Genomic DNA, 26,688 nt, shown 5'->3' on the forward strand with positions numbered 1-26,688 from the left:
ATTTTAATTTCTCGATGACACCTAGTAATTACAGGGTAGGAGTTATAGATCCTAAGCAGCTGTATGTGTTTATATTCAAGCATTTATAGTTTTATAAGCCTGAGTAAATATTTTTATAAACATGGTGACCTGTGTGGTGTCCACTTAGTGCTTTTAAGCCCTGTTATCTATTGTGACCACAACCTATAGACCTCTTTTCTGTTCTGGCCTGCTGGATATACATTCAGAGGGAGGTTGCGAGTTCCCTGACTGCATCTACAGAACCTGGCGGTGCGCTCTCAATGTGAGTATAGTAACGTTTGGTTGCAGTCTTATTTGCTCTTTACTGGATTACCCTTTGTGACGCACCTGTATTCTGTTTGCTTTCTGTATTTAAGACATCCAAGTCTTTTACAGTGATCACTTCTTGGTCTTTGTACCATAATAAGTGACCAAGCCTTAAGAGGCAGAGGGGGCAATGGGTTATTACTCATCTTGTTTACTAACTGTATTAGAGGCTCCGTTCCACCCTCTGATGCTAACCTTACGCGTTTTACCCAGATTTGTGCTTAGCACTGCAACCTATTGTTTTATTGTGGTTTTGTGTTAATTTCTGATGTTTTATGCTAAAATGAATGGAGGGAATTTCTAGACATTGTCCTGCTGATACTGCTTTCCTTATTGTAATTGTACTGAGCACTTAAAAAAAACAGAATAAAAAATAAAAAAGAGAAACAAATGGTCATCATTTTGAAAAAGAGGTGTTTTATATATATATATCTCTCAAAGTCTCAGTTGGCTGCCATAGAACACACCAATTACCAAGGAGATTTTTTATGGAGGGGAGAAAGCTTATTAGAGCACTTATGTTCGCCTCTTCTTTGTTTAATAGACGTTCTTCCATATAGATGATTAAATGTCCCTAATACATATCCATTATAGATGGTTTTAAAAATTGTCACTATTTGGATATCTTATATATGTTGTTACAAATTTAAAAATTCAAAACCTTCTTTCCATACCCATGTGTTCTTACTTTTAGTCTGTCTCAAATCAGATGGCAGAAACAGGTGTAAGTTCTTCTCTCAGTTGTGGGACATGCAGTCTAGCTCACGTACAGATAAAAATTCCAAAATGTCACAAAAGGTTCTTCAACATACTGGCCAAGTGCACATTCAAATATGTCATCCTGTGCAAGCATGCTCATATATCCTCCTCTGCAGGTGTGCATGCTCATATATCCTCCTCTGCAAATGTGCATGCTCATATGTCCTCCTCTGCCAATGTGCATGCTCATATGTCCTCCTCTACAAGTGTGTCTGTTCATATGTCCTCCTCTAAAAGTATGCATGCTCATATGTCCTCCTCTAAAAGTATGCATGCTCATATGTGCTCCTCTGCCAATGTGCATGCTCATATGTCCTCCTCTGCAAATGTGCATGCTCATATATCCTCCTCTGCAAATGTGCATGCTCATATGGCCTCCTCTGCAAATGTGCATGCTCATATGTGCTCCTCTGCCAATGTGCATGCTCATATGTCCTCCTCTGCAAATGTGCATGCTCATATATCCTCCTCTGCAAATGTGCATGCTCATATATCCTCCTCTGCCAATGTGCATGCTCATATGTCCTCCTCTGCCAATGTGCATGCTCATATATCCTCCTCTGCAAATGTGCATGCTCATATATCCTCCTCTGCCAATGTGCATGCTCATATGTCCTCCTCTGCCAATGTACATGCTCATATATCCTCCTCTGCAAATGTGCATGCTCATATGTCCTCCTCTGCCAATGTGCATGCTCATATGTCCTCCTCTACAAGTGTGTCTGTTCATATGTCCTCCTCTAAAAGTATGCATGCTCATATGTGCTCCTCTGAAAGTGCACATGCTCATATGTCATCCTCTGCAAGTGTGCATGCTCATATATCCTCCTCTGCAAGTGTGCATGCTCATATGTCCTAATCTGCAAATGCACTTGCTCATATGTCCTCCTCTGCAAGTGTGCATGCTCATATATCATCCTCTGCAAATGTGCATGCTCATGTGTCCTCCTCTGCAAGTGTGCATGCTCATATGTCCTCCTCTGCAAGTGTGCATGCTCATATGTCCTCCTCTGCAAGTGCACATGCTCATATATCCTCCTCTGCAAATGTGCATGCTCATATGTATTGTAATCCTGTGCAGATGCACATGCTCACATGTTTTACATTGCCAGTGTGCATGCTCATATGTCCTCCTCTGCAAGTGTGCATGCTCATATGTCGTCATGTGAAGGTGCACATGCTCACATGTTATACATTGCAAGTGTGCATGCTCATATATCCTCCTCTGCAAGTGTGCATGCTCATATGTATTGTAATCCTGTGCCGATGCACATGCTCACATGTTATACATTGCAAGCATGCATGCTCTTATATCACCCTGTGCAAGCATGCAAGCTCATATGTCCTCCTCTGCAAGTGTGCATGCTCATATGTTATACATTGCAAGCATGCATGCTCTTATATCACCCTGTGCAAGCATGCAAGCTCATATGTCCTCCTCTGCAAGTGTGCATGCTCAAATGTCATCCTGTGCAAGTGTGCATGCTTATATGTCATCCTGTGCAAATGTGCATGCTCATGATATCCTGTGCAGGTGCACATGCTCATATATTATCCATTGCAAGTATCCATGCACATATGTTATCCATTACAAATACCCATGCTCATATGTAATCCAATGCAAGTGTGTATGCTTATATGTTATCCACTACAAGTGCACATACTCATATGTCATTCATTGCAAGTGCACATGCTCATATGTCATTCATTGCAAGTGCACATGCTCATATGTCATCCATTGCATGTGCACATGCTTATATGTTATCCACTACAAGTGTGCATACTCATATGTCATCCATTGCATGTGCACATACTCATATGTCATCTATTGCAAGTGCACATGCTCATATGTCATCCATTGCAAGTGCACATGCTCATATGTCATCATGTGCAGGTGCACATGCTCATATGTTATCCAGTGCATGTGCACATTTACAATCTTAAGGACAACATTCTATGAGAATGACATTTTTAATTTGCTCTGGATTTACAAGGTTAGCTCAAAAGATCCTAATCCTGTTTGTGGAACTTTGGGTTTACATTAGGGAACATTGATTTTATCTCCCTTTAATGCATAGAGGCCAATGTGTATTAACAAAAACTTGTAAACCTAGTAACTGAAATTCCAGAAAAGCAGATGTTAAATCTCTAACCTCTATAACTCTAGCAAATTACAAAATAAAATGCATCAAGTTCAACCATTAGATCAATTAACCAGATTAGATTGTTTTCAATGTTTTTGAACAGTTAATAAAACATTTCATATTTCAAAATAAAATTAAAATTGTTTTTGGTTTATAAAGTGTTGAAAAGATGCTGTGAAATATGAGTGCAGGGTGAAAAAGTGAACATTTTAACTTAAAAACAAAACTAAAAAAAAGGGGAAAAAGAAAGATGACATTACAATTTCAGCGTCAATCTTAAATGTTAGCAAGACATAGCCTCTAGCTTGTTTTTGGCTTGATTCCCACCTGCTGTAGCCTTAAAGCATGGTTGTTTTTTTTTCTCAGCAACATTTTTTTACCCTCCTAAGACAGATTTTAGTAAAGAAGTAACTAAGTTGCTTTTATTTAAAGGGATATTGTAAAACATAGCTTGCATGCACTCATTTGCAGGGAATTTTTCCCATTGTTTTTCTGTGCTCTCTATATATTTCAGGATTCAGCCCCATAAAAGAGAAAAGCACTTAGATAAGCTCATGATCTGGAACACATTGTAGCTTCTGAGCAGGAAAATGCCAGTGATTGTTGGCTACCCGTGTGTTCTACATTCAGTTGTCTCACCTTTTCATATTAGCAGCTGCAATTTTGCGGCTCCCAAATAGGACTTTAGCTATGTGTTTAACAATTATCAGGCAGCCTGATCACAATCATTATTTATATTGTTTATCAGCAGCACATTTATCATTATTCTTTGTTTTTTAAATGGCCCAATACTTGTGCCAGTCCAATTTAGGCTGATCACAATTAAAATTCTCAAAGATCCTATACTTAACATGTGCCAGTCCTGTTAGGCTAATTACAATCCAAATTCTCAATGGCCCTATACTTAACATGTGCCAGTGCAGTTTGGCTGATCACAATCCAAATTCTCAATGGCCCTATACTTAACATGTGCCAGTCCTGTTAGGTTGATCACAATCCAAATTCTCAATGGCCCTATACTTAACATGTGCCAGTGCAGTTTGGCTGATTAAAATCCAAATTCTCAATGGCCCTATACTTAACATGTGCAAGTCCTGTTAGGCTTATCACAATCCGAATTCTCAATGGACCTATACTTAACATGTGCTAGTCCTGTTAGGCTGATTACAATCCAAATTCTCAATGGCCCTATACTTAACATGTGCTAGTCCTGTTTGGCTGATCACAATCCAAATTCTCAATATCCCTATGCTTAACATGTGCCAGTCCTGTTTGGCTGATCACAATCCACATTCTCAATGGCCCTATACTTAACATGTGCCAGTCCTGTTTGGCTGATCTAAATTCTCAGTACTTAAAGGGATAGTAAACCACAAATTTTTCTTTTATGATTCAGATAGAACATACAATTTTAAACAGCTTTCCAATTTAATTCTATCATCAAATTTTCTTCATTCTCTTTTCTCTTATCCATTGCTGAAGGGACAGCATTGCACTACTGACAGGAAGCTGAAATATCTATTTAGCCAATCACAAGAGACAAATGTGTGCAGGTGTTCTGGTAAGAGGCCGAACTTTGTAAAAGAGCAAACCATGTCACTTCCTGTGATGTTTCATCAGCTGTTTCACACATTTTTACCTAATGCACATGCGTGCCAGCGTCATCACATACCTGGCCGCATACGTCACTGCTAAAATATTTAGTGCTGTGAAATTTAGGAACCCTTTATAGAGCGCATGCATGTGACTCATGGAAAGCTGTTTTTTAGGCTCCTCGGAAATATTCGTAACTCCGCCCCCACTGCAACTACTCCCATTACTACTACTGTAAAGCTGAGTCTCCGTGCATGAGTAAAAGCCCCCCCACCACTCGGCTATAACCACTAAGCTGCATTGGATCATCAGAAGCAGTGGCTATAGACGAGTGGCGGGGGGGGGGCTGTTTCTCATGCATGGAGACTCAGCTTTACAGTAGTAGTAGTAATGGGAGACGTACTTGCAGTGGGGGGTGGAGTTCTGAATATTGCAGAGGAGCCTAATAAACAGATTTCGATGAGCGCACCATTTGTGATAAAAAATCAAACGCATAAGCTCTATAAAGGGTTCCTAAATTTCACTGCAATAAATATTTTAGCAGTGACGTATGCGGCCAGGTATGTGATGACGCTGGCACACATGCGCATTAGGTAAAAAATGTGTGAAACAGCTGATGAAACGTCACAGGAAGTGACATGGTTCACTCTTTTACAAAGTTCGGCCTCTTACCAGAACACAGGCACAAATTAGCAGCAGCTCCCACTAGTGTATGATATGTGCGTATTAATTTTTTAACAAGGGATACTAAAAGAACGAAGCACATTTGAAAATAGAAGTGAATTTAAAAATGACATGCTCTATCTAAATCATGCAAGTTTAATTTTGACTTTCCCATCCCTTTAATGACACATTAACCCCTTAACGACCGATGATGTATGGGGTACGTCCTCCAAAAAAATACAGTTAACGACTGAGGACGTACACCGTACGTCGTCGGTCTTTGAAAGCAGTGGAAACAATCCTGATTGCTTCCAACCGCTTTCCTGTTATTGCAGTGATGCCTCGATATCGAGGCATCCTGCAATAACAATACTTAGCCATCCGATGCAGAGGGAGCCACTCTGTGGCCCTCTCTGCATCGGGCATCGATGGCCGTGATCGTTGGTGGGTGGGAGCCGATGTGGGAGGCGGGTGGGTGGCCATCGATGGGATCTAGCATGAAGAGGGGGCAGGATCGTGGGCAGGGTCGCCGTGGGCGCGCACGGATGTGTGCGCGTGCATGGGGCGTGCATGGGGCGGAAGCGGGTGAGAACCGCTACACTATGGAAAATGTTGTTATATTAAATGGGAGAAAGGGGGCCAGTGCCCAAGATGGCTCCCAATAAGTTAGAGGGGGAGGGTTAGAGAGCTGTTTTGGGGGGGTATCAGGGAGGTTGGGGGCTAAGGGGGATCCTGCACAGCAGAATAATTTAAAAAAAACAAACAAAAAAAAACCTTTTATTTTAGTACTGGCAGACTTTCTGCCAGTACTTAAGATGGCGGAGGCAATTGTATTGTGGGGTGGGGGGAAAGAGCTGTTTGGGAGGGATCAGGGGGTGTGATCAGGTGGGAGGCTGTACACTAAAGCTAAGCTACCAAATTAACCCCTTTACTGCTAGACATAATACATGTGTGATGCACAGCTGCATTTAGCGGCCTTCTAATTACCAAAAAGCAACGCCAAAGCCATATATGTCTGCTATTTCTGAACAAAGGGGATCCCAGAGAAGCATTTACAACCATTTATGCCATAATTGCACAAGTTTCAGCGAGAAACCTAAAGTTTGTGAAAAAATTGGTGAAAAAGTGAATGATTTTTTTTTATTTGATCGCATTTGGCTGTGAAATGGTGGCATGAAATATACCAAAATTGGCCTAGATCAATACTTTGGGATGTCTTCTAAAAATTCCTGAAAGATATCAGTGTTCCAATGTAACTCGCTAATTTTGAAAAAAAGTGGTTTGGAAATAGCAAAGTGCTACTTGTATTTATTGCCCTATAACTTCCAAAAAAAGCAAAGCACATGTAATCATTGGGTATTTCTAAACTCAGGACAAAATTTAGAAACTATTTAGCATGGGTGTTTTTTGGTGGTTGTAGATGTGTAACAGATTTTGGGGGTCAAAGTTAGAAAAAGTGTGTTTTTTTTAAAAAAAATCTCAAATTTTCAAATTTTTTTTATAGTAAATTATAAGATATGATACAAATAATGGTATCTTTAGAAAGTCCATTTAATGGTGAGAAAAACGGTATATAATATGAGTGGGTACAGTAAATGAGTAAGAGGAAAATTACAGCTAAACACAAACACACCGCAGAAATGTAAAAATAGCCTTGGTCCCAAACGGTCAGAAAATGGAAAAGTGCTCTGGTCACTAAGGGGTTAAGTAAGGACGTGATAAATCCCGGCAAGAAATAATTATAATAACAATTGTTATTACTAAGTATCTCAATTGTTCTTTAAATGTAACACTGGTTTTGCACATGGGAAAAAATGACACTGTAATTAGCCCGCCATATTGGATGACATTATGGGGCCCTTTTATCAAACTCCGTATGGAGCTCGAAGGGCCATGTTTCTAGTAAACCTTCAGACTCGCCAGAAACACCAGTTATGAAGCAGCGGTCTAAAAACCGCTGCTCCATAACCTGTCCGCCTGCTCTGAGGAGGCGGACATAGATCGCGTGAAATCAACCCGATCAAATACGATTGGGTTGATTGACAACCCCCTGCTAGCGGCCAATTGGCCGCGAATCTGCAGGGGGCAGCGTTGCACCAGCAGTTCACAAGAGCTGCTGGTGCAATGCTTAATGCAGAGAGCGTATTGCTCTCCGCATTCAGCGATATCTGTCGGACATGATCCGCTGATCGGATCATGTTGGACAAACATTTCATAAATAGGCCCCTAGGAAACATCATTATCAATCAACTAAAGTTCAAAATTAATAATAAGCACTTGTACACTAATATAATTTGCCCAACAAACCTATATTATATTATATTGAAGTGAAATCACTTAAAAAGACATAGACTAATATATTTAGAGCACAACACATTGCAAACATTCCATCTATTAGCCTCACTCTAAAGCACTAGATTTTTGTTTGTCATTAATCCTGGCCAATTTGGCTTTTGGATTTCAAAATCATGAGATTACCAAGGCAGATAATGATTTTGTGTGGGAGATAGCTATTCTAACTTGTGGGGTATTAACTGCAGAAGCATTTTGGGATTGGGATTACTGCAAAAAATAAGAGAACTCCTTTGACGTCTATAGGTCTAGGAGAATACGTTAATGTGGTCGCAATATTCAAAGTTCAACTTTTTGCACACGTTTTCGCTCACACACCTTTTACTTTCAACTTGTCATACAAGTGAAACCCGACCAAAGCAAAAAACTCCATCTAGCAAAGTTAATGCGCGAGCAGGAAAGTAAAATAGCGCTCCACTCATAATCTAGCCCTAAAAGAACTCTTCAAGTAAGAGAAAAAAAAAAAAAAAAATCACCCCTTCCAAAAGTAGTTCTTAAAAATTTACAAGCCAAATATTTGCTAATCCGACCACTCAAAAAAAAGAATAACGCACCAGGATGCCTGACATCCAGGCAGCACACAAAGCAAAGAGGGAGTGTGTGCACAATCTGAGGTAAGATAAAGGGGAAAAGCGTGGCAAAACTAACTTGTACATGAAAAACCCGACACACGCAATCCTGAAAAGCCTGCTTGCGCTATACCCACCTGCCAACGTGTGCAGACTCAAATGCCTAAAAAAAAGTACGTGCGCGATAATCTGATGCATGTTAAAAATCAAACTATAATTTTTTTTAAGGGGAATAACTATATTATAATAATCTATATTTAAATAGCCTAAAAGGCGAATAGAGTGCCATACAGAGAAAAAATAGTACATACCAATAGGCACCCCATTACTGGAAGAAACCAGTAGAAAGTCAAACCAACACTAAAACATAAAAGCAGTATATGGAATAGGACTATATCAATGACCAAACAGAAGAGACACAAGACAGGTCCCTGTGACATCTGTTGTAGGCTTGTGACTTATTCTCAACAGGTGAAAAATATGTCACTACCCATACTCCAAATACACCCCTCCAACAAACACTGTACTCTGAGGGGAAATGGGCCTCAACTCAGTCTGAGAACCCCTCTCACTGAATAAAATAATGTACATCTTCATTCTTCACCTCCTCCAGCAGAGGCAAAGACAAGACTGGTTTCCAGTAGGGTGAGAGGGGTTTTACAGATTTTTTGGTGTTTGGGAGTCTTTGCCTCCTCCTAGTGGCGGGGAAGAGTATTTTCACTGAAGTAATGGATTGTGGATTCTCAGGTTAAATACAAAGCTGAAGTTCCACATGGGAGCCGCAACACATTGCAGCTCCTGATACCAGTCAAATGTCCTAACTCACTGACTGCCATAGAGTGTGGTGACACATTGTACAGCAACACATCTTTGCCCTTTCTAGAAGCCAAAGGGTTAATAATGTTGATCTGGCTTCCAGTACTGAAAGGGACAGTCTTGTCAAAATTGAACTTTAATGATTCAGATAGGGCATGCAATTTTAAACAGCTTTCTAAATGTACTATTATCATCAAATGTTCTTTGTTATCTTGGTTTTCTTAGTTGAAAGCTAAACCTAGGTAGGCTCATAAACTGATGTCTAAGCCGTTAAAGGCTTCCTCTTATCTGACAGTTTTTTAGTTAGACAGTGCTAGTTCATAAGTGTCATATATATAACAATGTGCTCAATCCCATGGAGTTATTAATTAGTCAGCACTGGTTTGCTAAAATGCAAGTCTGTCAAAAGAACTGAGATAAGGGGGCAGTTTGCAGAGGCTTAATCACAGAGGTAATCACAGAGGTAAAACGTATATTAATATAAATGTGTTGGTTTCCAAAAGTATAGAATGGGTAATAAAGAGGTTATCTATCTTTTTAAACAGTAAAAAATAGACTGTCCCTTTAAACATGTCTGATGAGCTAATGGTTGCAGAATATTGTCAATGTTTTCAATTCTACAGAAAAATCCTCCTCTCTTTTCTAGCAATCTCTTGCAAGCTAAACAAGGCATGACTATCTGTATCTATGTTAGATTCATGAGGTGAATGTCAATACACAGATAGCAAACCTGTTGCTACAAATTCCAGACTATGTAGATTAGAATGATGAGAAAGGTGAGTGGGATAGAGTTTATTCTCCAGTGCCATAGAACTATTTATACCCATTAAATAATCAGTCAGTATCACAACGTCTGCAGCCTTTTAAAGGTACATAAATATGCAAATCAATGCTAATGATTTAGAGCATTTAATTATTGCTCATTTGTTTCCATTTAACTATGTGTTTAACTCCAGCAAATATTAAAATATCATATTATAACAATGCAATATAAAAGTAGGTTTAGAATTAAAAAGCCGCCAATATCTCTTAATATCCTATGCTAGATTAAGATCTTGCTCAGATTGTATAGGTGATGCATATGTAAACTACATTAACAGAAACATAATTTTCATGGATGGGGTTACCAATAGTGATATCGCGAACCTAACATTTTGCGTTTGTAAACGGCAAACGCGAACTTTGTCAAATGTTCGCGAACTGTCGAACCGGGCGAAATGCCATTGACTTCAATGGGCAGGCGAATTTTAAAACCCACAGGGACTCTTTCTGGCCACAATAGTGATGTAAAAGTTGTTTCAAGGGTACTAACACCTGGACTGTGGCATGCCGGAGGGGGATCCATGGCAAAACTCCCACGTAAAATTACATAGTTGATGCAGAGTCTGGTTTTAATCCATAAAGGGCATAAATTACCTAACTTTTCTAAATTGTTTGGAATAACGTGCTTTAAAACATCAGGTATGATGTATCGATCAGGTAGTGTAAGGGTTACGCCCGCTTCACAGTGACAGACCAAACTCCCCGTCTAACGCACCGCAAACAACCGCAAACAGTCCATTTGCACAACCACGAGATCGATAGATTTGATAGATAGATAGATCCATAGATTACATAGATCAATAGATGCAATATACATTTGATAGATACCAATTACATAGATCAAAAGATGCAATATACATTTCATAGATACGAATTACATAGATCAAAAGATGCAATTTACATTTGATAGTTAGATACGAATTACATAGATCAAAAGATGCAATATACATTTGATAGATACGAATTATATCAATAGATGCAATATACATTTGCTAGATACGAATTACATAGATCAAAAGATGCAATATACATTTGATAGATATTAATTACATAGATCAATCGATGCAATATACATTTGATAGATACGAATTCCATAGATCAATAGATGAAATATACATTTGATAGATACGAATTGCATAGATCAATAGATGCAATATAAATTTGATAGATAGAATTTTTTTTATTTTAAATATTTACAATACTGTTAGAACAAATATGATTGATGGCACTAGTTAGCAAGTGGCCTGGCACACACGCTGGCAGGCAGGCAACTGCAATTCAATTGCACTAGCAGACTGATGATTCACAGTCAAAAAAGTTTTGATTTTAAATATTTTCAAAACTGTTATAACAAATATGATTGGTGGCAATAGTTGGCAGCAAGTGGGCCTGGCACACACGCTGGCAGGCAGGCAACTTCAATTAGATTACACTAGCAGACTGATCTTTAACAGTCAAAAAATATTTTTTTTAAATATTTACACTACTGTTATAACAAATATGATTGGTGGCACTAGTTGGCAGGCAAGTGGGCCTGGCACACACGCTGGGAGGAAGGCAACTGCAATTAGATTACACTAGATGACTGATGTTTCTCAGTCAAAAAAGTTTTTATTTTAAATATTTACAATACTGTTATAACAAATATGATTGGTGGCACTAGTTGGCAAGTGGGCCTGGCACACATGCTGGCAGGCAGGCAACTGCAATTCAATTGCAATAGCAGACTGATGATTCACAGTCAAAAAAGTTTTGATTTTAAATATTTTCAAAACTGTTATAACAAATATGATTGGTGGCAATAGTTGGCAGCAAGTGGGCCTGGCACAGACGCTGGCAGGCAGGCAGGCAACTTCAATTAGATTACACTAGCAGACTGATCTTTCACAGTCAAAAAAGTTTTTATTTTAAATATTTTCAAAACTGTTATAACAAATATGATTGGTGGCACTAGTTGGCAAGTGGGCCTGGCACACACGCTGGGAGGAAGGCAACTGCAATTAGATTACACTAGATGACTGATGTTTCTCAGTCAAAAAAGTTTTTATTTTAAATATTTACAATACTGTTATAACAAATATGATTGGTGGCACTAGTTGGCAAGTGGGCCTGGCACACACACTGGCAGGCAGGCAACTGCAATTCAATTGCACTAGCAGACTGATGATTCACAGTCAAAAAAGTTTTGATTTTAAATATTTTCAAAACTGTTATAACAAATATGATTGGTGGCAATAGTTGGCAGCAAGTGGGCCTGGCACACATGCTGGCAGGCAGGCAACTTCAATTAGATTACACTAGCAGACTGATCCTTCACAGTCAAAAAATATTTTTTTAAAATATTTACACTACTGTTATGACAAATATGATTGGTGGCACTAGTTGGCAGGCAAGTGGGCCTGGCATACACGCTGGGAGGAAGGCAACTGCAATTAGATTACACTAGATGACTGATGTTTCTCAGTCAAAAAAGTTTTTATTTTAAATATTTACAATACTGTTATAACAAATATGATTGGTGGCACTAGTTGGCAAGTGGGCCTGGCACACACGCTGGCAGGCAGGCAACTGCAATTCAATTGCACTAGCAGACTGATGATTCACAGTCAAAGTTTCTATTTTAAATAATTACACTACTGTTATAACAAATATGATTCGTGGCACTAGTTGGAAAGTGGGCCTGGCACACACGCTGGCAGACAGGCAACTGCAATTAAATAGCAATAGCAAACTGATGTAAAAGTTTTTTTTTTTTAAATTTACACTAATGTTACAACAGATAGGAGTGATGGCACTCAGGATAGAAGTAGGCACAGTATGTGCTGGCAGCCTGAAACACAGGCTGGCACTAGTGGCAGGCTGGCCTGGCAACTAAAATTAAATAACACTAGAAGACTGATGTAAAAGTTTTTTTTTTACAAAATTTAAACTAATGTTACACCAGATAGGAGTGGTGGACTGGCACTGAGGATGGAAGTAGGCACAGTATATGCTGGCAGCCTGACACACAGGCTGGCACTAATGTCAGCCAGGCTGGCCTGGCAACTAAAATTAAATAACACTAGAAGAGGACTGATGTAAAAAAAAAAAAAAAAATTTACACTAATGTTACACCAGATATAAGTGGTGGAAAAAAGAGCTATTAATCACACTATATGATGTGGGCCTGACACACAGGCCTGATGGAAAATGAAATTAGATTACACTAGCAAAATTATTTAAAAGTTTTTTTTTTTTTTAAATTTACAATAATGTTAAGCAGATATGAGTGGTGGCTGGCACAGCAATTAACCACAGTATATGCTGTGTAAGCCTGACACACAGGCCTGATAGAAAATGAAATTAGATTACACTAGCAAAATGATTTAAAAGTTTTTTTGTTTAAATTTACACTAATGTATTGTTAAGCAGATATGAGTGGTGGCTGACACAGAGCAATGAACCACAGTATATACTGTGTGAGCCTGAGACACAGGCCTGATAGAAAATGAAATTAGATTACACTAGCAAAATGATTTAAAAGTTTTTTTTTTTAAATTTACAATAATATTAAGCAGATATGAGTGGTGGCTGGCACAGCAATTAACCACAGTATATGCTGTGTAAGCCTGACACACAGGCCTGATAGAAAATGAAATTAGATTACACTAGCAAAATGATTTAAAAGTTTTTTTGTTTAAATTTACACTAATGTATTGTTAAGCAGATATGAGTGGTGGCTGACACAGAGCAATGAACCACAGTATATACTGTGTGAGCCTGAGACACAGGCCTGATAGAAAATGAAATTAGATTACACTAGCAAAATGATTTAAAAGTTTTTTTTTTTAAATTTACAATAATATTAAGCAGATATGAGTGGTGGCTGGCACAGCAATTAATCACAGTAGCAAAATGATTTAAAAGTTTTTTGTTTAAATTTACACTAATGTTAAGCAGATATCAGTGGTGGCACTAATCACAATATATGCTGTGAGCCTCACACACAGGCTGACAGCCAGGCAAATGCAAATACAAAAAAAAAATGACTGAAGTTCTAGCCCTAAAAATGGCTTTTTGGGGTGCTGTCCTTACAGCAGAGATTAGATGAGTCCTTCAGGACTGTAGTGGACACTAAATACACTAGCCTAGCTATCTATTTCCCTATAAGCAGCAGCAACACTAAACCTCCTCTCACTAAGAAAGCAAGATCGTAATGAATCTAAAATGGCTGCTGCCCAGGAGCTGGGAGGGTCTGTGAGGGAGTGCCTGCTGCTGATTGGCTCAAATGTGTCTGAAGGCTGTGAGATACAGGGTCAAAGTTTCCTCAATGATGACGAATAGGGGGTGGATCGAACATCGCATATGTTCGCCCGCAGCGGCGAACGCGAACAAGCTATGTTCGCCGGGAACTGTTCTCCGGCGAACTGTTCGCGACATCACTAGTTACCAACTCCTGGTTGGAATTTGGATCATAGAAAACAAAATTTAATTTCAGCCTTGCTTATTAAAAAGGACCTTTAATATTCTACAGCCGGGTTTTAAGGGATGTAAACAATGTTTTGTACCTGCTATAGGTATTGGAATAATAAAAGTCCTTTTAATTAGCAAGGATGGAATTACATTTGTTTTCAATGATTGATTCAGATATGGCTGTCCATTTATTCAGTGCCTGCGGAGGAAGGCATGGGGCTGATTTATTAATCCCCGAATGCATCTGTTTCTGCGCGAGCCTTCAGGCTCGCCTGAAACTGAAGTTAAGAAGCAGCGTTCTAATCCACCCTATCGCATAGAATCGTGTTGATTGACACCCCCTGCTAGCGGCCGATTGGCCTTGAATGTGCAGGGGGCGGCATTGCACAAGCATTTCTAGTGAAATGCTTGTGCAATTATAAATTCCGACAGCTTATGCTGATAATTCAGCCCCATAGTGCGTGCTGTTTTCCAGATTTTTTTTTTTTTTTACATTGGAATTTGGGTCATCCCTGGTTTATTTTACAAAAAATAGGACACAAATCTCATAAAATATGTCAGTGATCATATGATGGTTTGTCACTTTCTAATACTAATTCCTAAACCGGTCATCCATAAACACCCGTGATATACATTCTTACTATGAAAAGGTTCATCTTAGTCTGGTTTCAAGATTATTTATTTTACCCAGAGTGGTGGCAATGATAGGTGTCGTAACACTGAGAGCTGGAGCAACACTGAATATCTGAATATTAACGACAACATCTATATATAATTTATGAAGATAATGCTTAATTTTGCTTTGCTGAGTACGTTCCAATGTGTATTTTCTCCAAGTTTCAGTATTCTGGGACTTTATACTGAGGCCTTTGCATGAAGGAGTTGATAATCTCAATCTGAACCCCACGGCAATAGCTCTGTGAGATCTAGCAAGAGCAGAGCAATCTCACAAGACACTGCTTGTTTCCGAACACTAGTCCAGTTTATTTCACGGGAGCTGCGTTCATCTAAAAGTTTTTCCACCAATGTGTGCTTGAAGCCTATTTTTGTGGTTGGATCTCCATTAAAGATGGCTGTTGATTTGATTCCTATATTACAAATTCTAGAGAAATTGCTATTTGAGTATCCATCAAAGTTTTGGAGCATTCTTTGAGTGTAATCCAGGGGGTGGTTGAGCCCCCATGACTAGTGAGATGATGCTTTGGCCTTGAGCAGTATGATTGCATATTGGATGTCAAATATGCTGGAGTTCACTCTACCGTGATAGCAGAACTGCTAGCTGCTGTTGAGGCATATGGATGGGGGACAGATAGTGCAGGCTGGGATTATCTCTCTGCAAAATAGATCCAAACACTCTGGCTTATACACATTGCATTATAAATGGCATTACCCCGGATATTGCGCGACCCTGGCAGATATTGTGCCATGGACTTGAGCAGGAGCAGTTTTCAGACCTTTAAATTAAATTAAATATTACACAATATGCAATAATAACACAAAATAAAGTGATCAATAAAATATATCACAAAACCAGTTTTATATGTTTTACTGTATCCAGACTATGGGGCAATTTAATATTGTGCGGACGGACATGATACAATGTAGCATATTATGTCCGCCGGACATCGATAAATGCCGAAAGCATACGCTGTCAGCATTTATCATTGCCCCAGCAGTTCTTGTGAACTGCTGGTGCAATACCGCCCCCTGCAGATTTGCGACCAATCGGCAGCTAGCAGGGGGTGTCAATCAACCCGATCGTATTCAATCGGGCTGATTGCTGTCCACCACCTCAGAGGTGGCGGGCGAGTTATGTACAGATATATAGTGTACAAAAATACCATCAGATATATAGAGAAATATTTATTTATGAACAATTAGAACATATTCTGCTATGTGAAGAACATTGGAATGTCAAATGTCAATGAGAATATGCGATCGTGTTTGCGCGCAAGTTGGGTGTTTTTTCCCATTTTTTTTCTCTATTGACTTTTATGGGGAGATAGGTTATCGAGCGTGCAAAGTTTGGCTTTTTGCAGGCATCGGGATAGCACAAGAGTGATAACTTTTTACTTTAAACTTGTAATATGAATTTATTTCTAGTGCAATTAGCATTTTAGCGCTTATAGTTTATTTTAATTATATTTTTAATTTAATTATTATTATTTTTTTCCCCTCCCCATAATCATTATCCCCCCCATCCCAACCTTTTTCAGTAGTGCAGCGCCCCATTCATCCATCTTCCTTCAAAATATTTTTTTCTGCAGTGTAGGACCCCCCACAAGTTATATCCAAGTCTAATCAAACAACATTATTGCATGAGTATGATCTGCCAGAAACATGTGTACTGTTTGATTGACATCAGATAGGTAGGATGTTAATCCTGGGCAAAGGTGACAGATTGATGATAGTTATGTTTGTTTTATGACGAAGTCTAATTTTGCATTAATGGGTTCTTCTGAGCATGCTCTGTAAACTGACCACCCACATTAGACCTTCTTCTTTATACTAAAACCTGAGAACAATACAAAGCATATAAATACTTAAAATACAAAAAATAAGGCAACCTTTGTTCAGAATAGAATTACTTACATGTTATTAGCTTGGTATTGTCTAGTGATGTTGCGAACCTAAAAATTTGGGTTCGTGAACAGCGAACGTGAACTTCCCCAAAAGTTCGTGAACGGGCGAACCGGGCGAACCGCCATTGACTTCAATGGGCAGGCAAATTTTAAAACCCACAGGGACTCTTTCTGGGCACAATAGTGATGTAAAAGTTGTTTCAAGGGGACTAACACCTGGACTGTGGCATGCCGGAGGGGGATCCATGGCAAAACTCTCATGGAAAATTACGTAGTTGATGCAGAGTCTGGTTTTAAGCCATAAAGAGCATAAATCACCTAACATTCCTAAATTGTTTGGAATAACGTGCTTTAAAACAGGTATGATGTTGTATCGATCAGGTAGTGTAAGGGTTACGCCCGCTTCACAGTGACAGACCAAACTCCCCGTTTAAAGGGACAGTCTACACCAGAATTTGTATTGTTTTAAAAGATAGATAATCCCTTTATTACCCATTTCCCAGTTTTGCATAACTAACACATTTATAATAATATACTTTTAACCTCTGTGATTATCTTGTATCTAAGCCTCTGCAAACTGCCCCTTTTTTCAGTTCTTTTGACAGACTTGCAGTCTAGCCAATCAGTGCCTGCTTCCAGATAACTTCTCGTGCACGAGCACAGTGTTATCTATATGAAATACGTGAACTAACACCCTCTAGTGGTGAAAAACTGTTAAAATGCAATCTGAAAGAGGTGGGCTTCAAGGTCTAAGAAATTAGCATATGAACCTCCTAGGTTAAGCTTTCAACTAAGAATACCAAGAGAACAAAGCAAAATTGGTGATAAAAGTAAATTTTAAAATTGTTTAAAATTACATGCTCTATCTGAATCATGAAAGTTTATTTTGGCCTAGACTGTCCCTTTAACGCACTGCAAACAACCGCAAACAGTCCATTTGCACAACCGCAAACTCCCCATTTGCACAAGGTTGGATACCAAGCTAGCCATGTCCCGTTCCTTGTCCTCACTGATGTCATTGAAGGTCTCTTCCTCCACCCAGCCACGTACAACACCAAGGGTCCCCGAAAGGTGACAACAAGCCCCGTGGGACGCCTGTTGTGTTTGGTCTTCCACCTCCTCAAAGCCACCTTCCTCCTCTGACTCCTCTTCTTCAGACTCCTCTCTCTGCATTGCCTCTCTCTGCGTTATTATACAGTGTGTTAAGTAGTACTATTCCTATCAGTTTAATCCCTGTTCCGTCCCCTATCAGGGGACGTGTATATGGCATGGATTTTAGGAACCGGGAGATGGAAAAAGATGCTTGGTCGGTCCTCCTACTTCAAATTTGGGGCACTGCGCGTGCAATCTAATGTGCCACCAGATAGGAGTGGTGTGTTAAGTAGTACTATTCCTATCAGTTTAATCCCTGTTATGTGCCTTTCTTATTGGTTTGGTTTTTGAAGCCACAGTGCTGCACCAGAGGCCAGACAAATTTGGCATGTACACATGCCTGAAAAATTAGGTATTGTTGCAGCCGCTGCTGTAGCAGCGGCCAGAAAAATTGATGTTTGTTTCCCAGGCAGAAAGTGCCCTAAAACATTGCGGCTTGAACCCTAGTTAGTGGCGGATAAGTCACGCAAGTCATCCGGCATTCAAAGATAAAATATAGCAGCGTGTGGACCCTTTTTAGCCAGCTCATCTCATCAGGCCTTTTTTACTCGAATGTATTGCCCAATGTCAGTCCCTTCGGGATCCATCCCTCATCATCTTAATAAAGGTGAGGTAATCTAGACTTTTTTGACCTAGGCGACTTCTTTTCTCAGTCACAATACCTCCTGCTGCACTGAAGGTCCTTTCTGACAGGACACTTGAAGCGGGGCAGGCCAGAAGTTCTATCGCAAATTGGGATAGCTCAGGCCACAGGTCAAGCCTGCACACCCAGTAGTCAAGGGGTTCATTGCTAATCTGAGTGTCGAAATCTGCAGTTAAGGCGAGGTAGTCTGCTACCTGTCAGTTGAGTCGTTCTCTGAGGATAGACCCCGAAGGGCTGTGGCGATGCATAGAAGTTAAAAAGCTACGCATGTCCTTCATCAACAACACGTCTGTAAAGCATCCTGTCCTTGCCGGCGTGGTCGTGGGAGTCGTAGGATTACTTTCACCTCTTCCCCTGATAGATTCCTGTTGTGCTGTGACATCACCCTTATACGCTGTGCATACTTTCTAATTTATTTTGGAACTGCTGCATCCTTTCCGACTTGCGGTAATTCGGTAACATTTCAGGCACTTAATGCTTATACCGGGGGTCTAGTAGCGTGGACACCAAGTACAGGTCGTTCTCCTTCAGCTTTTTTATACGAGGGTCACTCAACAGGCACAACAGCATGAAAGACCCCATTTGCACAAGGTTGGATGCCGAGCTACTCATGTCCTGTTCCTCATCCTCAGTGATCTCACTGAAGGTATCTTCTTCCCCCAAGCCACGTACAACACCACGGGTACCAGATAGGTGACAAGCCACATTCCTCCTCTGACTCCTCTTCCTCACAATCCACTTCCAGCGTTGCCGCTGGTCCAGCAAGCAATGCTGATAAGGATGTTTCTGGTGGTGATGGTGACCACAACTCTTCCTCCTAATGCTCATCTACGGCCTGATCCAGCACTCGTCGCAGGGCACGCTCCAGGAAGAAAACAAATGGTATGATGTCGCTGATGGTGCCTTCGGTGCGACTGACTAGCTTTGTCACCTCCTCAAAAGGACGCATGAGCCTACAGGCATTGCGCATGAGCGCTCAGTAACGTGGCAAAAAAATTCCCAGCTCCACAGAGGCTGTCCTAGCACCCCGGTCATACAAATACTCGTTAGCGGCTTTTTCTTGTTGGAGCCGGCAGTCGAACATTAGGAGTGTTGAATTCCAACGTGTTGGGCTGTCGCAAATCAAGCGCCTCACTGGCATGTTGTTTCGCTGCTGGATATCGGAAAAGTGCGCCATGGCCATGTAGGAACGCCTCAAATGGTCACACACCTTCCTGGCCTGCTTCAGGACGTCCTGTAAGCCTGGGTACTTATGCACAAAGTGTTGTACGATCAGATTACACACATGTGCCATGCACGGCACATGTGTCAACTTGCCCAATTTCAATGCCACCACCAAATTACTTCCGTTGTCAGAAACCACTTTGCCGATCTCCAGTTGGTGTGGAGTCAGCCACTGATCCACCTGTGCGTTCAGGGAAGACAGGAGTGCTGGTCCGGTGTGACTCTCTGCTTTCAGGCAAGTCAACCCCAAGACGGCGTGCCACTGCCGTATCCGGGATGTGGAATAGTACCTGCGGAGCTGGGGGGGTGCCGTTGATTTGGAGCAAGACGCAGCAGCAGAAGAGGACTCAGCCAAGGAGATTATGGAAGAGGATGGAGTAGGAGGAGTAGAGGAGGTGGCAGCAGGTCTGCCTGCAAGTTGTAGCGGTGTCACCAACTCCTCCTCTGCAGAGCCATGCATTCCATGCTTGGCAGCCGTCAGCAGGTTTACCCAATGCGCAGTGTAGGTGATATACCTGCCCTGACCATGCTTTGCAGACCAGCTATCAGTGGTCATATGGACCCTTGCCCCAACACTGTGTGCCAGACATGCCATTACTTCCTTTCACACAATCGAGTACAGGTTGGGGATTGCCTTTTGTGCAAAGAAATTTTGGCCGGGTACCTTCCTCTGCGGTGTCCCAATAGCTACAAATTTTTGAACGCCTCAGACTCCACCAGCTTGTATGGTAAAAGCTGTCGGGCTAAGAGTTCAGAAAAGCCAGCTGTCAGACGCCGGGCAAGGGGGTGACTTTGTGACATTGGCTTCTTACACTCAAACATGTCCTTGACAGACACCTGACTGTGGGCAGATAAGCAGGAACTGCTCCGGAAGAGAGACAGAGTGGCGGATGGTTGAGAGGGGGGAAGGAGGACAGCAGTGGTTGACGTGGCTGAGGATGCTGGACCAGGAGGAGGATGGCGGCTTTGAGTTTGTGTGCTGCTTGTACTCATATGTTGATCCCATAGGCGTTTGTGATGTGCGATCATGTGCCTTCGCAAAGCAGTTGTACCTAGGTGGGTCTTGGACTTCCCACGACTCAGTTTCTTTTGGCACAAGTTGCAAATGGCATTGCTGTTGTCAGAGGCAGACACACAAAAAAATGCCACACTGCTGAGCTCTGCGATGACGGCATTCTGGTGGTGGCAACAGCATGCGTTGATTGGCGTGCTGTCTGGCTGACCCCGGGTGCCGATGCATGCTGTCTGACTGTGCCACTAGCTCCTTGCGATGACCTCCCCCTGCTTCCAACCTGTCTCCTCCTCCTCTCTGTCTCCCCATCTGAACTTTCCCCCTCTTCTTCTTCTCTTCTAGCGAGCACCCACGTGACATCCACAGACGCATCGTCATCATCAACCGCTTCACTTGTATCTGACAAATCAACAAAGGAAGCAGCAGCGGGTACAACATCATCATCATCACACCGTACGTCCATGTCTGTAATGCTGCCTGACTGAGACATATCACTGTTATCTACATCCTCTGTCAATAATGGTTGCGCATCACTCATTTCTTCCAAATGATGTGTAAAAAACTCCTCTGACAGATCAAGTGAAGCGGCTGTAGTGCTAGTGTTGGTGGTGGCGACAGGCAGGTGAGTGGTAACTTGAGAGGTGCGCAAAGATAAGCTGGAGGAGGATGGTGCGTCAAGGTTCAGAGCGGAAGCTATAGAAGATTGGGTGTCCTGTGTTATAAAGTCAACTATGTCCTCCTCATAACTTTTCGAGTTCGTGGGACGTGGCCTCTGAACACTGGGCATTATTCTAGTGCCAAAAGGGAATCACAGCACCACGACCACGAAGGCACCTGCGGGGTGGCCTGCCTCTGCCTGTCATTTTTTTTTTTAAATGTACACTTACACTACTATTAAACAATATATGAGTGGTGGCACTGGTCAAGTGGGCACAGTATACGCTGTGAGCCAGACACAAAATAGCAGACTGATGTTTCACAGTCCAAAAAGTTTTTATTTTTTAAATGTACACTTACACTACTATTAAACAAGATATGAGTGGTGGCACTGGGCAAGTGGGCCCAGTATAAGCTGTGAGCCTGAAACAAAAAAGCAGACTGATGTTTCACAGACTCAGTCCAAAAAGTTTTTTTTTGTTTTTAAATGTACACTTACACTACTATTAAACAATATATGAGTGGTGGCACTGGTCAAGTGGGCACAGTATACGCTGTGAGCCAGACACAAAAAAGCAGACTGATGTTTCACAGACCAAAAAGTTTTTATTTTTTTAAATGTACACTTACACTACTATTAAACAAGATATGAGTGGTGGCACTGGGCAAGTGGGCCCAGCATAAGCTGTGAGCCTGAAACAAAAAAGCAGACTAATGTTTCACAGTTCAAAAAGTTTTTTTTTTGTTTTTAAATGTACACTTACACTACTATTAAACAAGATATGAGTGGTGGCACTGGGCAAGTGGGCCCAGTATAAGCTGTGAGCCTGAAACAAAAAAGCAGACTGATGTTTCACAGTCCAAAAAGTTTTTTTTTTTAAATATACACTTACACTACTATTAAACAAGATATGAGTGGTGGCACTGGGCAAGTGGGCAAAGTATACGCTGTGAGCCTGACACAAAAAAGCAGACTGATGTTTCACAGTCACAAAAAGTTTTTTGTTTTTAAATTTACACTACTGTTACACCAGATATGAGTGGTGGCACTGGGCAAGTGGGCACAGTATACGCTGTGAGCCTGGCACACACGCTGGCAGGCAGGCAACTGCAATTAGATTACACTAGCAGACTGATGTTTCACAGTCAAAAAAGTTTTATTTTTTTAAATTTACACTACTGTTACACCAGATATGAGTGGTGGCACTGTGCAAGTGGGCCTGGCACACATGCTGGAAGGCAGGCAACTGCAATTAGATTACACTAGCAGACTGATGTTTCACAGTCGAAAATTATTTTTTTTTTAAATTTACACTACTGTTACACCAGATATGAGTGGTGGCACTGGGCGAGTGAGCCTGTCACACACGCTGGCAGGCAGGCAACTGCAATTAGATTACACTAGCAGACTAATGTTTCAAAGTCAAAAAAGTTTTTGTTTTTTAAATTTACACTACTGTTACACCAGATATGAGTGGTGGCACTGGGCAAGTGGGCCTGGCACACACGCTGGCAGGCAGGCAACTGCAATTAGATTACACAAGCATAGTGATGTTTCACAGTCAAAAAAGTTTTTTTTTTTTAAATTTACACTACTGCTACAACAGATATGAGTGGGGGTGCTGGGCAAGTGGGAACAGTATACGCTGTGAGTCTGGCACACATGCTGGCAGGCAACTGCAATTAGATTACACTAGCAGACTGATGTTTCACAGTCAAAAAAGTTTTTTTTTTTTAATTTACACTACTGTTACACCAGATATGAGTGGTGTGGCACTGGGTAAGTGGGCCTAGCACACACGCTGGCAGGCAGGCAACTGCAATTAGATTACACTAGCAGACTGATGTTTCACAGTCAAAAAAGTTTTTTTTTTAAATTTACACTACTGTTACACCAGATATGAGTGGTGGCACTGGGCAAGTGAGCCTGGCACACACGCTGGCAGGCAGGCAACTGCAATTAGATTACACTAGCAGACTAATGTTTCACAGTCAAAAAAGTTTATTTTTTTAAATTTCCACTACTGTTACACCAGATATGAGTGGTGGCACTGGGCAATTGGGCCTGGCACACACGCTTGCAGGCAGGCAACTGCAATTAGATTACACAAGCAGACTGATGTTTCACAGTCAACTTTTTTTTTTTTTAATTTACACTAGTGTTACACCAGATATGAGTGGTGTGGCACTGGGCAAGTGAGCCTGGCACACACGCTGGCAGGCAGGCAACTGCAATTAGATTACACTAGCAGACTGATGTTTCACAGTCAAAAAAGTTTTTTGTTTTACATTTACACTACTGTTACACCAGATATGAGTGGTGGCACTGGGCAAGTGAGCCTGGCACACACGCTGGCAGGCAGGCAACTGCAATTAGATTACACTAGCAGACTGATGTTTCACAGTCAAAAAATTTTTTTTTTTAAATTTACACTACTGTTACACCAGATATGAGTGGTGGCACTGGGCAATTGGGCCTGGCACACACGCTTGCAGGCAGGCAACTGCAATTAGATTACACTAGCAGACTGATGTTTCACAGTCAAATTTTTTTTTTTTTTAATTTACACTACTGTTACACCAGATATGAGTGGTGTGGCACTGGGCAAGTGGGCCTGGCACACACGCTGGCAGGCAGGCAACTGCAATTAGATTACACTAGCAGACTGATGTTTCACAGTCAAAAAAGTTTTTTTTTTTAAATTTACAGTACTGTTACACCAGATATGAGTGGTGGCACTGGGAAAGTGAGTCTGGCACACATGCTGGCAGGCAGGCAACTGCAATTAGATTACACTAGCAGACTAATGTTTCACAGTCAAAAAAGTTTACTTTTTTAAATTTACACTACTGTTACACCAGATATGAGTGGTGGCACTGGGCAATTGGGCCTGGCACACACACTTGCAGGCAGGCAACTGCAATTAGATTACACAAACAGACTGATGTTTCACAGTCAAAAATTATTTTTTTTTTTTAATTTACACTACTGTTACACCAGATATGAGTGGTGTGGCACTGGGCAAGTGGGCCTGGCACACACGCTGGCAGGCAGGCAACTGCAATTAGATTACACTAGCAGACTGATGTTTCACAGTCAAAAAAGTTTTTTTTTTAAATTTACACTACTGTTACACCAGATATGAGTGGTGGCACTGGGCAAGTGGCTTGGCAGGCAGGCAACTGCAATTAGATTACACAGGAAAAAAATAAAAATAAATAAAAAATGATGTTCTAGTCCTAAAAAGGGCTTTTTGGGGTGCTGTGCTTACAGCAGAGATCAGATGAGTCCTTCAGGACTGTAGTGGACACTGAATACACTAACCTAGCTATTAATTTCCCTATTAAATCACCAGCAGCTACACTGCCCCTCCTCTCACTAACAATGCAGCTTCCAAATGAATCTAAAATGGCTGCTGTTCAGGAGCTGGGAGGGTCTGGGAGGGAGGGTCTGCTGCTGATTGGCTGGAATATGTCTGCAGACTGTGAGATACAGGGTCAAAGTTTACTCAATTATGATGAATAGGGGGTGGATCGAACATCGCATATGTTCGCCCGCAGTGGTGAACGCGAACATGCTATTTTCGCTGGGAACTATACGCCGGCGAACTATTCGTGACATCACTAGTATTGTCTTGTTCAAATAACCCTAATTTCTGATACAAGTGCCCCTAGATTTCCTGTGCCAACACTGATCTTATTGCTCTTCAATTTGCCTCTACAAACTTTTTTTTTCTTTTTTTAACATAAATGATAGAATTTGCTTCAGTTTTAGCTTGAAACAGAACATATTGGAATGCCCATTCCCACCAATTACTCTGGATGGATTTAAACAAATATGTGCCACAGAACATTACACAGTGCATGAAAACATCTTTAAATTCCTTTACTTTTTCTGCAATGATTTATCAAATGTTTACTGTTCAAAAAATACAATTATATTTAACCTCTTAAAGACTTAAAGGAGCATTCAATGCAGTAGAGATTGAATAATTAACAATTTCGTAGTAAAGAGACAATGATTTAACACCTACACTGAATTTTAAATAAGTAGTAGTTTTTTTTTTCTGACAAATGTATTTTTTTCTCCCATTTTCCAGCCCCCTGTATCATGTGACAGACATCAGCCAATCACAGACTAGTATACATATACACTGTGAGCTTGTGCACGTGCTCAGTAGGATCTTGTTCCCCAGAAAGTGTGAATATAAAAAGACCGCAGAATTTGATAATGGAAGTATTTTGGAAAGTGTTTTAAAACTGCATGCTCTGTCTGAGTAATAAAACTTTATTTTGATTTGAGTGTCCTTTAAGTTTTTCCCAGTTTCCATTTTTTTCTTGTGATACCCTATATGGGTAAATAAAATAACAATAAATAAGACCAAATACTACAAAGATAGAATTGTTGCTAAGCTTGGAATGTAAGATAAATAACAGTCAGCCAATTCAAAACTGCTACACAAAAATGTATATTTGTTGAATTTAGACACCCAAGGTCTTTTGATACATTTGGCTAGATTGATTACAAGTGGAGCACAAAAATATTAGCGCTATTGAGAGCTAACACTACTCAAGTTAAATCAATAGCGCTCGTATTCCTGTGCTCGTATTATAAGTTGAAAGTAACATTTTAGTGCGAAAACAAAAGACTCAGGCTAGAGTGGCTGCCCTTTTTTGGGGCGCACAACAAAAGTTCTGGACTTCCCTTGAGCTCTAACTGAAGGTGTGCTAGAACAACTGTGCTAGGTGAAGTTGCATTAAGAATACTTGAAATATCTTTGTTTTTCACATAGAAGAACCAATCAGCCAATCAGATTAAACTTGAATCTGATTGGCTGATTCAATCAGCCAATCAGATTTTTCTACCTTAATTCCGATTGGCTGATAGAATCCTATCAGCCAATCGGAAATTCGACAGACG

Source organism: Bombina bombina, chromosome 3 (assembly GCF_027579735.1).
Source record: "Bombina bombina isolate aBomBom1 chromosome 3, aBomBom1.pri, whole genome shotgun sequence".
In the NCBI taxonomy this organism is placed as follows: domain Eukaryota; kingdom Metazoa; phylum Chordata; class Amphibia; order Anura; family Bombinatoridae; genus Bombina; species Bombina bombina.